The sequence below is a fragment of the Thalassophryne amazonica genome, chromosome 12 (assembly GCF_902500255.1).
Source record: "Thalassophryne amazonica chromosome 12, fThaAma1.1, whole genome shotgun sequence".
Taxonomy (NCBI): Eukaryota; Metazoa; Chordata; class Actinopteri; order Batrachoidiformes; family Batrachoididae; genus Thalassophryne; species Thalassophryne amazonica.
The window spans coordinates 38,951,064-38,967,876 of NC_047114.1; the positions used below are offsets into that span (position 1 = coordinate 38,951,064).

Sequence of the window (16,813 nt, forward strand, 5' to 3'; positions counted from 1 at the left end):
ACTGGTGATGTCATTGAGAAGTGACAAAGCTACGTTTAGCTGAGAGGTGATCTTATGGATTTTTTTTTTGGACAACAGCAACAACAACAACAACAATAATATAATAAAATAATAATAATAATAACACAGATAGGGCCTTCTATTTTGCACTCTCTATTCGTTTGATCCCTATTTGAGGGAGGACCAATAGGCTGCAGCTTGCTATGTCCCATGCGGCCAGACCCCAAATTAATATGAACAGCTCATACTGCAAAACCACTTATGTATTCTTTCATTCATCTCTGTGTTTGAGGTTTACCTCCCCTGGTCCATGACTGATTGTGTGGTTGCCACCCAGGACCCAAGGCTGTTTTGTGGTTGATATCATGGATGCAATGAAGCACGGTAACAGTGCATGCTCCAGAATTGACATGACTTGTCCCACGGTAGTCCTCAGTCCACTTTGCTGTGGTCAGACATTAATTTATTTCATTTAAATGTCCAATCAGATTTATCTGTCATTTCAGTAACTGTGTACGACCCACTCAGGTTAAACAAACTCATGAAAATCCTTCGGTATTTACTCCCATTTGTTAGCTTCAGCACAGCCCTTAGTTCCAGTGTGTCTCAACTGTTTAACATTATAGACTTCAGTTTATATGGAACTCATACAGGAGGATGTCAGTCTCTGAACTTGTGTCCTGATTGGACACTTATGACATTTATGGATCACGATCTGTAGGAACAGTCACCCCAGGTTGCAACACAATTTACATTCAACAATGACACACATCATTCACACCAAGAGCTGATCGTATTTAACAATGTAAGAAAATCTGAGAGAAGTTTACAAAAATGTTCTTGCATGAGGCCCCAGATGTGTCCCCTGTCCAAATACTTATGGACCTGCTTGGTTCATTATACTCACCACAGTAAAAGAGCGCGTTAACATTCAGCTGCTCAGACAGGTAAAAATCGGGCTTCCCTCTTGAGAATCTGTTGAGTAGCAACACACAAAGTAAATACTGTAAAATTCACTGTTTCGTGTTGATTTGCAAATAGATGCTCAGGTGAATTCAACCAGCCTGTGCATGGAGCTGCATAAAGGATTCTGCAATATCAGGATGATCTCGTTGGACCTGTACAATAAATACAATATTATAAAGGCATGGCTTAAAACAAACAACAAACATAAAGGCAGTGTTTGACTTTTAATACCTTGCTGAAAAATGGCGAGTGTGGCATCAGTCAATACTTCAATGAGGCGTTTAATGACAGGAATGGGATTCATCTCCTGCAAAAATGTGAACAATCTAAAAAAGAAATGACGCAGTGACTTGTGATTCGCAAAACTGTAAATCCACATTACAAGTATGAGGAGTAAAACTGGTCTGTGTGTTGATTGTGTGGAGGTGTACCTGACGTGTGAGATCCAGAGCTGAGGCTTGTGGGAAGGCAACTATAGATCTTCCCCAGCGTCTCGCTCACCCTGCTCCACCATAGGCCCAAATTCATGAAGGGAGGGTTCGAACAGATTTATTAAATAGCCCACACGCTGCCTGGGGAGGAGGTGGGCTGTGAGTAAGTGTGAGTCAGTAAACATGCTGAAAAACCCTGAACCAGATGAATACAGTCAGGGCCCGTAAGTGTTGGGACAGTTAAACCATTTTTAAAATGTTGCTTCTGTACATCAATGGAGTTGAAGTAAAGTAATCAATACTGTGCTTGCAGTGTAGTGCAACAGAAGTGGACTTATTGAAAATTCTTGCTGAAATTTTACATCTTCTAAGAAAAATCCTTCTCTGTTCCACTCCATCATGAACCTGGATTAGTTTGATGCAGCAGACAAATGTTGCAACCGTGCAGTTCTCCAAGTACAGACACAGAAGCCTGTAACTACTTCAGAGTTGTCACGGGTGTTCTGATCCCATCAGGACTCTCTTTTTTTGCATGGTCTACTTCAGACAGATTTACCACATAGTACCATACTGTCTGTATTTCTTTACAACTTTACCTGTATCCAAACCCTGATTTATGTTAAGAAACCTGGTTGTAAAAGTGATGCTGTGAATAATCGTTATATTTAGCTGGTCCTATTATAACAATCAAACAAGCACCCCCCACCTCACTGTCCAAATACATTTGAGCCAGACTGTGCAAGGATGTGACGATGAAGGAAAAAAATAGTCCAACCTCTACGACTTCTGAGTTGTCAAGCCACTGGTGCAGGATGCTGGATTAACGGGAACACTTGCCGTAGCACAACCACAACCTATGGATGGCATTTGAATATTTTATTACAAATATGAAAAGAGAAAATACACAAATGATATTGTATTGCTTGGTTCATTTCAGCATGATCTAACATTAAAAATGGTAAAGTACAAAAATGTGTATGTTTGTGTAATGTTCCACTTGCAAAGTACACATTGGAGTGTATGCTTTCTTCTAGACCAAAAACACTCCTTCTTACAACGTAGACTTTTAAAATGGAATTTCTTTGATTCCACGTTAGAACTGAGGTCTTCACTAATAGACCATAAGCCAGAGGGGTTTGTCGTTACCGAAAAAAGTGGCAAAGGCTACCATACCTTTTCTGAAAGCCTGAAATCTCAGCTTTTCAATGATATGTGATGGCTATCTGAGAAGAGTAGCTGTTACAAGTTATGACATGCAATGTAAACTAAGGTTGAGAAAATTTTTTGTGGACAAACCAAAGCAGAATAGTGAGATAGCTGAAAATCTAAAATGGTATAACAACAAATGAGACATGGTGTCCTATGTTTTTGGATATGGCAAATCCAATTATGACATTGGTATTGCTGTACAAGGTCAAGGCCATGACCTTTTGGCATGGTCAATGCCATCTTTTAAATTTTTCAACAAATTATGTAATTATTCTCTTTATCTATCTCATCCATAGCTTTTTGAACAACATATGAAACATGGATTACTAATTTTAAGTTTGTGGAATACAACTAATTACAACAATAGTGAAGGTTACATCCTTTTTGTACTGACAAATAACATATATGTTTATTGGGATATCTTGTATGTTGTTGCAAATGTCTGGTTTCTGTACATAGCATATAGAGAAAAGAATGGATAACATATGGGCATATAGTGATCATACCACAATCAGATAACCTTAAGCTTAACTTAAACCAGTGTTAGATAACATATCAACAAAAAATCAAATCAAATCAAATCACTTTTATTTATATAGCGCCAAATCACAACAAACAGTTGCCCCAAGGCGCTTTATATTGTAAGGCAAAAGCCATACAATAATTACAGAAAAACCTCAATGGCCAAAACGACCCCCTATGAGCAAGCACTTGGCAACAGTGGGAAGGAAAAACTCCCTTTTAACAGGAAGAAACCTCCAGCAGAACCAGGCTCAGGGAGGAGCAGTCTTCTGCGGACTGGTGGTTCACCACCTGCAGAGGGGGCCATGGGGGTCGGGTGCAGAGAGGATTGGGTGGCGGTCGAGGGCGGGTGTCCCGGCGGCCTGGTCCATGCTGACAGCCCTGGCTGTTGGGACGTGGAATTTTTTTTTTTTATTCATTAATTATTTTACAGATGCATGCATTTTTTTTTAAATCATTCATAATCGCATGACGATGTCAGTTTGAGAATTTACAGTATACAAATGTTGCACACAAGGTGGAACTCTTCTGGCACTAAAAGGGCGAGTTATTTTGAAGAAATCAAACATTTTATTGAGATATATGGAGAGATGGGCCTTCTGAAGAATGTAATATTGGCCACGTGCTCATGCATCCACACGTCCCCTCTTCAGGTAGAATTTTACATGGAACGCTCTGGACATTCTGAGGCACAAATACTTAATTATTAATTATTATACATAATTTTTTGGTGTCCACTCGAACCCTGTGGCTGTGTCCCAATTCATAGTCTGCACCTTTCTAAGGGCTGTGTCCCACGAAACTCGTGAGGCCTCAGCTCTTCAGATACATCAGGCTCTGATGTCTACTGGTGAACCTCTAACATGCACAATGACTCAGAATTCTTTTAGCCGTGAAGGTTCCACTTCGCGGAGAAAGAAGGCTGTGAATGTCGGCCACTTCGCAAGCCTCGTCGTGCCACTTATCACGTAAATGACGACTACAGCCTTCGGAACATTCAGCTGCTGAATTGGTGCACAAACAGTGATTCTTTGTTGTGGTCAGTGTGCATGTTAGAGGTTCATGGGTCCTCACTGGTAGGCATTAGAGCCTGAAATCACAGAACTGAATATGCAGTACTTTTTACACAGTTGTGGAAATTTTTTGAACCACTGACTGACTGACTCTATTAATGCTGGGGGACACACACACTTCAAAACTGGTTTGTAATTAATGAATACATTTAATGAATAAAACAATCTTTTGGTGTGGGAGTGTTGTAAGGTGTTTATACATTTTAAAAGGGATTTTCTGTTGGCCTGCTGATGAAGGGAAAATGCTATCGCACACTACATTTTTGTTAACATTCAAAATATCTGGAACATTTTTGCAGTACTGCATATCAATTCTTTGGTCCTTTCATGTGTCTTTGGTGTCCTCAGGCTGTGTCACCAGATGGGGAGGCCATCGTCACAGGTGCAGGGGATGAGACGCTACGATTCTGGAACGTCTTCAGTAAGACGCGTTGCACCAAGGTACAGAACAAACTTAGTTACAATGCTGCTTTCACAGTTAGATGCATTTCTGACATGTATGTTGTTTGCCATCTAATATAAATTGTGACACATAAATCTGTCTCAGATTTCTGAAAATACAACTGGAGCTTTGTGTATAACTTCTCCAAAAAAAAAAAAAAAATTACAAAAATCAAACAAAACATGAGCACCAACATTCCTGTCTATATGTCTTCAAAAGTGCTGAAGTGCAGGTGGCAGCACTGCTTTGGCACAGTACAAATGGCTAGTAAATCAATGGGAGATGAAAAATTTTATTTAAAAAAATCATCCCATCTGGCAACATGGAATCAAAGCAAATCCACCAAATACTTGGTTCATATTCTTGGCTTTTTGTTGTTGTTGTGTGTGTGTCACGCTAATAGCTAAACAATTCCCATGTGCACCCTGTTGTCTAGCTTTGCTCCAAAATGTCAAGGCTTGATACTGAGCCTATGTTTCACTCCTCCACCACACACACACACAAATGAGTTCAGCAGTTTTTGAGTAATCCTATAATAATAATAATAATAATCAGTATTGTGGCACTGCTGGTGCTGTCTTGTTTAGATGTACCGGTAGTTTGTTTTATTGTAATTGTGAAGGCATTTATGTGCATGACATTAAGTCCAAGACAAATTTCCCTGCAAGGAAGCTAAACTATATCACATATCAGTAGATAATATGATTTAATTGTGTGTTTTACCAAACATAAAAAAGTAAATCCATCTTTTGAAAGAAATATCCAACTGACTATGGAAGTCAGCCATGACATAACTTAAACATTCCTCATGCATGATCAGTATGAGCACTGCCAATTCAGTGATGGTAAGATTTGATTTCTTTTTGCTTCTCAGGAATCAAAGTCTGTGCTGAACCTCTTCACAAGAATACGGTAGTTAACATACAGCTTCAGGACTGGTTTGGGAGGAGCCATCTAAAGTTGTGGTTGAAGTTCATCACAGCCATCAGAGTTGTTAGAGTAAAATGTGCAGACGCAGTCTGGACTCATCTGATCGCAGCAGCACGTGCTCTCCCTGCAGCAGTACACAAATCGTTTTGATTTTAGTTCTAAGATCTGAGCTATCATGTTGACGTCACCACATTTTTAAGGGCACTTTTTATTGTAATGGAAAGGAAACATGAAACCTAGGTTTTGTTTTGTTTTTGTATGCAGTTCGGAATTTCAGTGACAGCTCCCATCACACCACGCGGTGATGCCACGTTAGATTAAAAAAAATAAAGCAGTCTGTTGTACGGACACATGATCTGCTTAGTAAGCTTTTTTTTTTTAACTTTAAAATCTGTTGTAGAAGTGACTCAGATTGTTTTATTATGAATTAGCAGAAGTATACATGCACACGAGGTCTAAGCTATATCATGTTGATGTCATCACATTTTTAAAGGTTCTCATTTGTAACAGAAAGGGTAAAAGACTTGGGTTTTTGGTTTTTTTTTGGGGGGGGGGTGTCTATATTTGATAAAGTGTGGATCTGATCTATGTCAGAAGAGTAATGCTAAATAAGAAAATACAGCCATGGCTGCTGAGCTTTTTGTTCTTAGTCTTCAGAAGTTGGACGTTTGGATGGACGAGCAGCCTTTGAGGATGACAGGCTGAGTTTGTAACACGACACTGCCTTTTTCTGCTTTGTAACCTACAGGCGTTTTAAAACGTGGCAGAATGGGTGCATAGACCAGAGTTTTACACACATATCATCCTGATCCTTTACTGAAGGTTTTGTACAGGAGGTTAGTAGTCGGAGTATCCAGATTCCTGGAGTCCTCGGCAGAGCAGAGAGAACTCCTTCACGATCTCCTTAACATGTCGCTTGTTGGTTTGCTCCCTGGAAAGAGATATCAGATATAAAAAAGTTATAAATCCTAACCTGGTGTTGCTTCAGTCTGTCATCTTATTTGAATTTACTGACTTATTAAGATTGGCCTTCATTGCCAGGTTTATTTATTTTTCTCTCAGCAGTGCCTTTGACAGTTAAGACACGGTGATTCCTGATAACAAATTATAAATGTATGAGTTCATTTAACATACACACCACACTGTGGAGCCTGCTTTTATTGTAGTCTGTGTTATAACAGTCACTCGTTTTTGATACCCGCTTAGTCTAATCAAAGGTCACAGGGGGCGCTGTCCCAACAGTCATAGGGTGTGTGGAGGGGAACATCCTGGACAGGATGCCAGTCCGTCATAGGACCACATAGAGACAGACAAACTCATTCACAGTCACGCACACCTACAGTCAATTTAAAGAGTCCAATCCAACTAACATGCGTGTCTTTGGAAGTGAGAGGAAGCCGGAGCACCCAGAGGGAACCCGCATGTGGGAAGTGATCCCATGACCTTATTACTGTGAGACAACGGTGACGACCACTAACAAATATTAAGAAAAAAGTGTCTATTTCACGAAATTCTAAGCTACTGCTATAGTATACAGTTGCAACTCCAAAGTTTACAGACCCTGGCAGAACATTTAAAAAAAAATTTTGCCCATTTTTCAGAGAATATGAATGATCAGTGGTTGGGTAAAGCCATTTATTGTCAAACAACCATTTACTCTTTTTAAATCATAATGATAACAGAAACTGCCCAAATGACCCTGATCAAAAGTTTACATACCCCTGTTCTTAATACGGTGTAATGCCCCCTTTAACACCAGTGACAGCTTGGAGTCTTTTGTGGTACAGTAGTGTTCAGAATAATAGTAGTGCTATGTGACTAAAAAGATTAATCCAGGTTTTGAGTATATTTCTTATTGTTACATTGGAAACAAGGTACCAGTAGATTCAGTAGATTCTCACAAATCCAACAAGACCAAGCATTCATGATATGTACACTCTTAAGGCTATGAAATTGGGCTATTAGTAAAAAAAAAAAGTAGAAAGGGGGGTGTTCACAATAATGGGTAGCATCTGCTGTTGACACTACAAACTCAAAACTATGTTCAAACTGCTTTTTTAGCAATCCTGTGAATCACTAAACTAGTATTTAGTTGGATAACCACAATTTTTCATGATTTCTTCACATCTGTGAGGCATTAATTTTGTTGGTTTGGAACCAAGATTTTGCTCGTTTACTAGTGTGCTTGGTGTCATTGTCTTATTCATACACCCATTTCAAGGGCATGTCCTCTTCAGCATAAGGCAACATGACCTCTTCAAGTATTTTGACATATCCAAACTGATCCATGATACCTGGTATGCGATATATAGGCCCAACATCATAGTAGGAGAAACGTGCCCATATCATGATGCTTGCACCACCATGCTTCACTGTCTTCACTGTGAACTGTGGCTTGAATTCAGAGTTTGGGGGTCCTCACAAACTGTCTGCGGCCTTTGGACCCAAAAAGAACAATTTTACTCTCATCAGTCCACAAAATATTCCTCTATTTCTCTTTAGGCCAGTTGATGTGTTCTTTGGCAAATTGTAACCTTCTGCACGTCTTTTATTTAACAGAGGAACTTCCCGGGGGATTCTTGCAAATAAATTAGCTTCACACAGGCGTCTTCTAACTGTCACAGCACTTACAGGTAACTCCAGACTGTCTTTGATCATCCTGAAGCTGATCAATGGGTGAGCCTTTGCCGTTCTGGTTATTCTTCTATCCATTTTGATGGTTTTCTGTTTTCTTCCACGCGTCTCTGGTTTTTTGGTCCATTTTAAAGCATTGGACATCATTGTAGATGAACAGCCTATAATTTCTTGCACCTGCGTATGTTTTCCCCTCTCCAATCACTTTTTAATCAAACTACGCTGTTCTTCTGAACAATGTCTTGAATGTCCCATTTTCTTCAGGCTTTCAAAGAGAAAAGCATGTTCAACAGGTGCTGGCTTCATCCTTAAATGGGGACACCTGATTCACACCTGTTTGTTCCACAAAGTTGACAAACTCACTGACTGAATGCCACACTACTATTATTGTGAACACCCCCTCTTCTACTTTTTTTTTTTTACTAATAGCCCAATTTCATAGCCTTAAGAGTGTACATATCATGAATGCTTGGTCTGGTTGGATTTGTGAGAATCTACTGGTATCTTGTTTCCCATGTAACAATAAGAAATATACTCAAAACCTGGATTAATCTTTTTAGTCACATAGCACTACTATTATTCTGAACACTACTGTAGTTTGTAGACGAGGCTCTCTGATGGTAAAGCTGCCACTGAATGTGTTGGACTGTATTTACATCAATTACAAAGAAATACAAACAGTATGGCACTCTATGGTAAATCTGTATGGAGTAGACAGTTCTCAAAAACTGAGTGACTGTGCAAAGGAGAAGAGTGAGGAAAGCCACCAAGACATCCAGATAACCCAGAAGAAGTTACAGGCTTATGTGGTTGTGATTGGAGAAATTGTGCACAGTACAAACTTTGCATTTTCTATCACCGGTTATACAGCTTAATGATGAAGTGGTACAGAGGAGGATTTTCTTAAAAAGAAGACATGCAAGTTTAGCTACAAATAGCCAGAAGGTATATCTGGGATGTAAACCTAGATTTGATCTGTTTTGGTGAAAGAATATCCTTCTCTGCTTGACTCCACTATGAAGCTAAGAGTGGTGATGCACCCAGTCATTGAACAATGTAGGAGCCTCAACACATCCCTGATGAATGCCAAAATTCACACTGAAGAAATTGAGATTCTGTCCCTGCTCTGCACAGCATTCACAGTACATGTGTGTAAGCTGGCTATGATGTCCATCAACGTATTGGGGAACTGAGGATGTCTCAGAGATCAACCCGGTCAACTGAATCAAATGGTTTGTGATAAACAACATAGGCCCCAAAGAAGCTGTGCCAATATTCACACTTGCATTCACTGAACCCTCATAGAGCAAAGATCTGACTGGTGGTTGATTTTGGGTGTGAAATTGGATCAGCAATAATGAAACTATTAGTTTAATAGTACCTTAGAAGCTGCTGACTGAAGGTGTGCTTCTGCTCTGTAGACACGTGAGCCGAGGGGAATCCTGGAGTCTGTAATGTTTCTGACAGCCACTGGGACAACAGAGCTGGACAATGTCTGTTTAAGCTCAACAGCACCTCAGAGAAATGCTCCAGGCAGCGGGGGATCCACCTCCAACTGCCTGTCACAAGAAGTCAGCGATAGATCAGAATAAAATACAAAAAACAGAACAGTGTTCAGGAGAAAATCCTTCAATTATAACTGACTCACAGGTTTTTTGGTTTCCTGAACCTGACGTTACAGGTACATCAACTACGTGTCCTTCCAAACATGACTGTTGTGTAGCAGTTTACAGGTCAGTGATGAGGTCATTTTCAAAACATTAAATTTGATGAAGAATTTTGACAGAAGTGCTGTTGAAACTATCACAAGCTGAGTCGATTTGTAGCTTGATGCATTCTCAAAACCTCTTGTCTCTGATCAGCTTTAACTAATGCACATCTTAGATCGGATGGCATGCTGTGTGTGACTGAGTTGTGGTACAAAGGAATAAAATGTGACAGAGAGAGCCGGAAAGAAAATAAAATGACAAAGAGACCAGTGGCGGCTGCAGAGGTTCTTTCTTGGGGGGGGTGAGTAGACTGAGGTAGAATTAACAATAGAAGCTGTTCTCTATAATGATAAAAGTGAAGAGCTTAGACAGAGAAATATAGATGAGTGGGTGAATTGTTAGTCCATCCCAAGCAAGATTTTGTGGATGACAACTCAAAAATAATAAATGCTATCATCTTGTAATTCAGCAAATTAAAAAATGTGCATAATGAGGATGATGTAATTACTTTGTGGTGAACAGTGGTGGGCACAGTTCCGATAATCTGATAACCAATAATTATCAAAGATAATGTTTTCATTATAGGATTATCTTTTCGGATAACTTTGAAAACCATTATCGGACTAATTATCTTGTGATAAATTTTTGTCTGATAATTTTTAGACCGTTAACGTGGTAAACAATGTTGAACAACTACACAGACTTATAAAATTTAAAATAAGTTGAGCACCTATCTGTTAAATGTTTTGTAGCAGATACGTAGTCATACCCTCTGCAAACAGAAGAGAGCTGTTTCTAGAAGAAACCGCTCTATCCTCTACAGGCAAAGGAGAACTGGTCACAAAAAAAAAGCCTAATTTCTTTTAACCCCATACTGATACGTGGGCAATATCACCCAAGTTATCCAGAGGCATACATTTTTAACTTATGGTTCAAATTTTAACCAAACTAATTTTGGACAAGTTATTTAAATTAACGTCACGTCTGAAGTTTTATAAAGTGAAAATATAAGATATGTTTTAATTTTAAAGTAATGCGTTAATTTTTAAGGTTTTAGTGTGGACATGCTGTGTCCACACTAAAGTTTGGATATGGACTGAGCATTATGGGTAGGATAGGGTAATCTCAGTATGTTCACGACATGAGAAATGCATTTGAGACACTCTGATCAGGCGCCATTGACAACAGCATTAAACTCTAGTGCCTAAAACTCTCGTGAATATATTCTCTGGGTTTATAGACATTGTTATTGTGTTTGTGTTTATTAAATTCCATGCATCTTAAACATAGCGCGACACAGATTATCTGGAATTTTGTTTTGGCAAGTTTTCAAGGTCTCTACTGCCATCTACTGGCCAGTAGTGTTCATGGCAGTATTCGCCCTGAAGCTGGGCTGATATTTTTAATCACTGTACTCCGTTCCAGCTCAAACTGTACCACAGAACCACAAGACAAAAGTTCAGAGCACATGATTTATGTTTTCACACATTGTACGTTCAAAAACCACACGTTGGACTCGTGTTTCCAGAAGCAAAACATAAACAGAAGCTTTTTTTTTCAAACTTAATTTACAAAAACTCTCGATGGGAGACATCAAAGTTAAAAAAAAACATTACAAGACAGGTCTGAGGTGTTTGCACAGGCATACCCTCATGACGGCTGACCAGAATATCAAACAGGTTTGATTTTCATCTGACCATATGATTGGCGATCAGGAGGTGGTCGTGAGATGTTAAACGCAGCTCGTTACTCCATGTATACTAAATGATGCAAGACGTGATTAACCTGAAGCTCGGTGCGATCCAATAAATTCTCGCACAAATGAAAAATCAGCTGAAAAAGGGCCAAAACTCGCACTGGCACCAGTAGATCATGGCAGTGTTCTATTTATTTTGACACCAGTTATATCAGATGGTTATCTAATTACAACATGGCTTTTTTTTAAATGCTTTTTTACAAATAAAAAATGGCATATTTTACAAAAGCACATTTATCTGTAAACACCACACACACACGACACACTTCACGTTAACATGATGGTTTACATAGAATGAATGAGTGTTAGCGGAGGCACATTTTACCAAGAATGCCATCTGTCTGTGTTTGTTATAAAACTTCAGAATTAGTTATTATTCAACATTAAAAGGTATATGTTATATCTTAACTTTGCACAAATGACAGAATTGACATTAATGCTTGTTAGTAGTTGCAAGTGTACTGAAGACAATACTGGAATTTATCGGTTATCTGTAACTTCCGATACATTTTTGGGTGGTTTATTGTTTTAGCTTTATCGAAGATAACTTTTCAGTTATCTGATTATCTGTTATCGAAGTTAATTTTTTGGTTATCTGTGCCCACCACTGGTGGTGAACCTTTATGCACCAGAACAATACGAAAACCAAATTTTCTTTTCCTGTACAAGATCCCATACATGTGTATGTCACCTGATGGTGAGAGTGAGGTAAAAGCCGCCTTCACGTGAGTGTCATTTAACAAGCTAGCAACTATAGGAAGAAACATTATGCCCACTACGTTGACAAATACTGGACAAGCTATACAACAATATAAAATGGAAAAGTAAAAAGCAGATTTAAATAAGGGATAGAAAGTGTGGCTGGGGAATCAGGATACCAAAACTTTTTGTCAGCACAGCAGATTAGTTCATACCAAACCCTGTTCAGAACCTCTCAAACTCTTTGCAACACCCATTTTTCAAAATGTTCTTCCAGAGTCCATATAAACAAGAAAAAAGACATCACGTGATGTGCTAAATGGGGTCTCAATGCATCAACCAACTGTTTCAAAACATTCCAGCTGATTTAATGTTGGTGCATGTTGGTGAAATGTGAAAATGGGTACTGCATTGGCCATATAATTGTCTGGGTTGTACATGATCTGCACTATAATCCAAAAGGCTGGTTCACCTGGAGTATGGCCTCTGTCAGCAGCTTTCCATCCTTCTGCAACGCTTCACTCAAGGTGGTACATCTTTACAACGAGGCAACATCTCTGTCTGCAAAGAGTAAGAGAGAAAATTAAAATAAATAAATGCCTGCGGCACTGGCACTTAAAAGGCAAAGCAGAGATGTTACTTTTTACATTCCTTTATGAAAAAGTTCATGATAAAAGTAAACATTTATTATCAACATGGATAGTACAACTTACAAAGAAGAAACTGGCAGATTTTACTGCTTGTGTCTCTGGGAATTGAGTGATAGAACCCCGGACAAACAGAAAGGAAGAAAATGTTTATCATTAAATACAACCAAAAGACTGACTGTCGGTTAACGTTTAAAGCACAGCACTGTGGGACTGATGGGGGGTAGTACCAATAAACATGGCAATGCTGTAATCAGACTGAGAAATATATTAAAGGAGCCATTTTATCCCATCAGTGGTCAATGATAACGACCAGGATGCTCTGATTCACTGAGGTTTCAGTGTCTCAACATCAGAGTCCAAGAAGAAGCTTTTGGAACAGTAAATTTTGGAATATGTCGCCTTTGCTATCCCTGTGTTGATACATGTGTATCGTTACCATGTTAGTGTCTGTGTGCTACAAGTAGACCTAATAAAGCCCAGGCTGTCCCAGACGAAAGGTTAGCGTTACAAAAAGAAACTAGCGCACTGCCCGTGGGGAACCATGGGCTCTAGACTGGGTAGTGTTTATAAAATAGGTAGCTGACATTTTTCAAGGGTGGTAATAAATTATGCAAAGTTTCTATAATGATTTTAACTGAATGTCCAAGAAATTAAAATGACAAGGTTTTGTGAATAATTGTATTTATATTTGGCAAATGTAGTTGATGTCATGTTTTTACAACTGGCAGTCTTGAAACTTTCCTCCAATCTTTGCTTTAAGTCACTGACGTACTGAGAGTGTGACTTTTTCTGAGCATTAACTGGCAATCCGAAGGCTCGATCAATTGGGAGCCTTGGTTGCCTCCCAAAAATTAACTCATAGGGAAAATAGTCTGTCACGTCATTCTTGGTACAATTATACGCATGTACGAGAAGTTTTACATGTTCTTTCCCAAAGCAACTTTCATCGTCACTCAATGTATCAAGCATTTGCAGGAGCGTCCTATTGAATCTCTCAACGGGATTGGTTCTGGGGTGATACGGTGTTGTGTGTATCTTTTTCATGCCAGTGATCTCACACAGTTTGCTTATTGTTTTCGATTTGAAATCAGGACCTTGGTCACTCGAGAGTCTCTCTGGGACACCATAATGCACAATAAGGTTCTCCAGAGGGCCTTGCAACAGTACGTGCACATTGGTTGGATGTAGGCATGGCCACTGCAAACTTAGTGAAGTGATCAGTCATAACTAATACATCTTTTGTGTTAGACTGGTCTGGTTCAATAGATAGATAATCTATGCAGACTGGCTCAAGAGGCCTACTTGTCTGTATGTTCAGTAAAGGGGCTGCCCTCTCAGGTCTATACTTTCTGTGGACCACAACACTCACATGTACTGATCATTTTCTCCACTGACACATGCATCTTTGGCCAATAAAGGCCTGGTCCGGACTAGATCGATGGTGCGGTCAACTCCTAGGTGACCCATGTTGTTGTGGAGGTGCTGAAGAGCCATTGATCTTAACTCCTCAGGGAGCATGAGTTGGAAAGAGGCATCTGAACCAGTTTGTCTTTGTGATAGAGGACCTCATTTTGAAGTTTGCATGCTTCAGTCCTGTGAAAGCAGTTTATTGTCTTTGTGAGTTGAGATAAGAAACAACCAATGATCCCCAGACTGAAGAAATTCCTCTGGAGGGAAACAGCGGGCAATTTGACCTTCAGGCTTGATAAGCCTCTAGTGTTATGGTTTGAGCAGTAAAAAACACTTTTAACAATTCCACTTGAACAACCAAATCCCAATTATGAATTAAGAATATTCCCAATTAAGAATTAAGAAAATTCACTGGCCTCTGAAATCTTCAACTTCAACTGCAAGGCATGCATCTGCTCCAAGATGTCATCCAATTTGCATCTGAGTTCAAGAGTCATCGCAGTCTGAGAATGCACTGCCTTGCCAACCTCGTTAATCATGACGGACAAGCGAGGGGCTGTGGTTCTTGATGCCGCCCATCTTGCCAATTTTTTTGGTAGATCAGGGCAGCACATAAGCCAAAAAGTACCAGCTCTGCTACCATAAGACCAAAAATGAATAAATCCTCAACGTCCTCAATGGAGAAAGGCGCAACCATGCCACATGCCAGGACTCCAGGAGTCGAGAACATAGCCTGCAGAATGCGTTCCATTTGGGCAGGTAGGATCCCCCCGGTCCTGACCTTCTTGTAGAAAAAATGGTGTCAATAGTATTCATGAGACCAGCTGAATCCATTCCATAGTAGTCCAATAGTAGTTCAATAGATCCAGTATCCAATATAATTTGAGGAATTCACAGTCTGGTGAAGTAGGGACTTGAAGGTACAAGCAGAGAACAGAGATAGGGAGAGTGGAGGAGATGCGACGCCCTCGTCGGAGTACCAAGCTGAAAATCGGGAGACTGGGGTCTGCAAAACCCAACACTGGTGCTGAGGTAAGCTTTTTGGGTGATTTGTTGGAATGCGTCTTGACACTTTTGAGTCCATCTTTGACCAAATGACTCTTTTGGATTGTGGTTATTCAGAGCTTTGTTGCTTTGTGGGCTTTTTCTTCCCTTCCTGATGGTGGGTACCCTGGTGGTAAGTTCAATAAAGGGCCGGATGATGCTGGAGCAGCCCTGGATGAAATGTTGGTAATACCCGGCAAAGCCCAGAAACAACCTTAGCTCCTTGAGGTTAGTGGGGATGGGCCAAGTTGTTAGAGCTTTGATTTTCTCTGTATCTGTTTCAACACCATGCTCTGATACTGTATGGCCGAGATATATGACAGAGTTGTGGAAAAATTACATTTCTCAGGTGCCAGTTCAATCCAAATTCTTTTAGTCTCAGCAAGACTTTCTGTACGCGCTACTCATGTTCTTCGAGGGATGACGAGGAAAATGATAAGGTCATCAATAAAGACGAGGACCTCTTTAAGGTTCACTGGACCCACACATCGCTCGCTGAGCTTTTGAAATGTGGATTGGGGCATTGGTGATCCCCTGGGGCATTCGATTAAACTCCCAGAACCCCAATGGACACACAAAGGCGGTTTCTGCTTGTCGGACTCTGACATTTCATTTGATAGTACCCCGACTTGAGGTCCAAGACCGAGAACCACTGTGACCCTGCAAGTGCGGAAAACCCTTCCTCTAGATTGGGGAGTGCGTACGCATCTTTGATGGTCTGGAGGTTGAGAGTCCTGTAATCAATGCATAGGTGGACAGAACCATCTTTCTTTCTGACAACTACAATCGGGGAAGGAAATGGGGACTCAGATTCCCATATTACTCCCGCATCAAGTAGTTCCTGGAGGTGTTTTCTCACAGCCTCCACATCGTGAGGGTGAATTGGTCGAGGTCTTGACTTGAATGGGGTTTCATCATTGAGTTTTATCTGGTGTTGTACTTGTCTTTATGCTGCGAAAACACCTCGAGCATTGAATTGAGCATTTTTGTGACGTGCTTTCCATTCAGCAGGTAGATTGCTTCCAAAGTCAAAGCTGATGTTCGATTGCATGGAGTCTTTTGGTTTGTCAGAGGGGCTTAACACTTTCACAATTAGTTCTTTATTGCAGAACTCGAGTTATGCAGTTGATATCAGCCAACACACCACCTGATGGGATAACAACGGCATGGTCTGTCTCATTCTTTATTACGACTGGCAGAATACAGGGCTGCTTAGCTGGCAGTTTGACAAGACCAGCCAATACAAGCAGCCACTGGGCAAAGAGGAGTCTAACGGCTGTTCAACAATAGCACATCTCTCTGTGACAGAGTTAGGGATGTACACGGAGGCCTCAATAA

The 16,813-nt window shown here is 40.1% G+C and overlaps 1 protein-coding gene and 1 long non-coding RNA gene across 2 annotated transcripts in view; one reads left to right on the plus strand and one right to left on the minus strand.

Annotated features, from left to right (window-relative positions):
- LOC117521425 (importin-13-like) overlaps nt 1–16,813 on the minus strand; it is a 105,667-nt gene that overhangs the window by 18,706 nt on the left and 70,148 nt on the right. The gene's annotated exons all lie outside the window — the stretch shown is intronic.
- Nucleotides 4,381–5,928, plus strand: LOC117521427. The gene is made up of 2 exons (XR_004563938.1): nt 4,381–4,642; nt 5,518–5,928. It is a non-coding gene; the product is annotated as an uncharacterized LOC117521427 (long non-coding RNA).